Below are 1,403 nucleotides of genomic sequence, written 5' to 3' on the forward strand. Positions count from 1 at the left end.
TTAGTCTAAATCAGTATAAATAGGACAAAACAGTTTTCTGTTTTCTAAGATTGTGATGTGATGTTCTTTGTTGCTACTCTGAGCTTGCACAAATTCACTGTATCTACCTGAACATGGACTCCTGTCTGCGAATGTTGTCTGGCCACCAGCCTGATACTCTTCAATTTTTGTTAGGAAAGATATATCTATTTCTAAGAAACTTTCTGGTTTAGCAGTTTAAGTGTTTACAATTAACAAGTACCATCCTCTGCAGAATTCTGCAGTTTCAGAAAAAAATAACAACATGGAGGTTTAAAATAACAATGTGGCTTAAAAATCTGTGAAAGGATGCTGTTGTCTTGTTAGTTCACTGTTTTGCTAATCCATGTTGTCTTCTACCACCTCACCTGCCCCCCAGAGTCCCTAACTCTTAGTTCTGCTGTAACATTTGGAAAATGATACAGAAAAGTCAAAATTATAAATTATAAGGTGATTGTGAAAGCTTATTTTCCATGCACAGTGCTAATCCGTACTCCACTGGAGTTGGCATTTCTTGGCTGCAGGCAAATGCTAAGCTTCAAAGTGTGGCTCAGGTGCTGAGCTGTATCTTGTGCTGAGCTGTATCTTGTGCCTGACAGTAGGCTGCTGGCATGGATGCCACTGTAACCCATATCTCTAGTCATGACTTGTGCAGTTTTTAGAATTTGCCACATTCTAGGCTACACGTGACTCTCTGGGCTCTGCAAAATGTGTGACCACACCATTACATTGGTTACAGTATTAAGACACATATCACGTATAAAATATATGCAATACATACTCCCCAGAGAATCACTGGAAAGTACAATCCTTGGGCCACAAATTTTCACTGTGTTCTACAGCTCTAATGCTAGAGAAAACTTTCCTCAGCATATGGACAAGCTTCAGGACAACCCATGAACATTAACTGAGGTAGCCCTTGCCACCTTGCTTTCTTCTATCACCTCTATTTCAAACTGCCCATTCCATGCCATTTTAACTTTGCTCCCAGATGCATGATAAAGTCTCAAAATAGAAAGTGTAGCTGAACTGCACATTGCAGCCTTACAATATTTTAGTTATTCCCTTCCTTACATCCTTCTTTTCCTTTCTGCTGCCTATGAAATTAGTTTAGTCATAACACCTTGGCTTTGCTAATTCCCCATCACACCATCATGTGAACAAGACACTAAGTCCACAAGATCCACAAGAGCATTTGTGTCTCCTTGTCCATCTTGCAGTCATGTCAGCTGGTTCAGAACACAGACTTTATATTGTGTTCCTATTTACAGCACAGTGTGAAATCACTGTAACCCCATTAGCATTCCTAACCATACGTTACCCAGGTATCTAACTCATAGCACTATTTTGACACAATCATTCTCTTTCCAGCAAAAATCAAACTT

Source organism: Neopelma chrysocephalum, unplaced genomic scaffold (assembly GCF_003984885.1).
Source record: "Neopelma chrysocephalum unplaced genomic scaffold, ASM398488v2 Primary Assembly neopelma1_59, whole genome shotgun sequence".
NCBI lineage: Eukaryota > Metazoa > Chordata > Aves > Passeriformes > Pipridae > Neopelma > Neopelma chrysocephalum.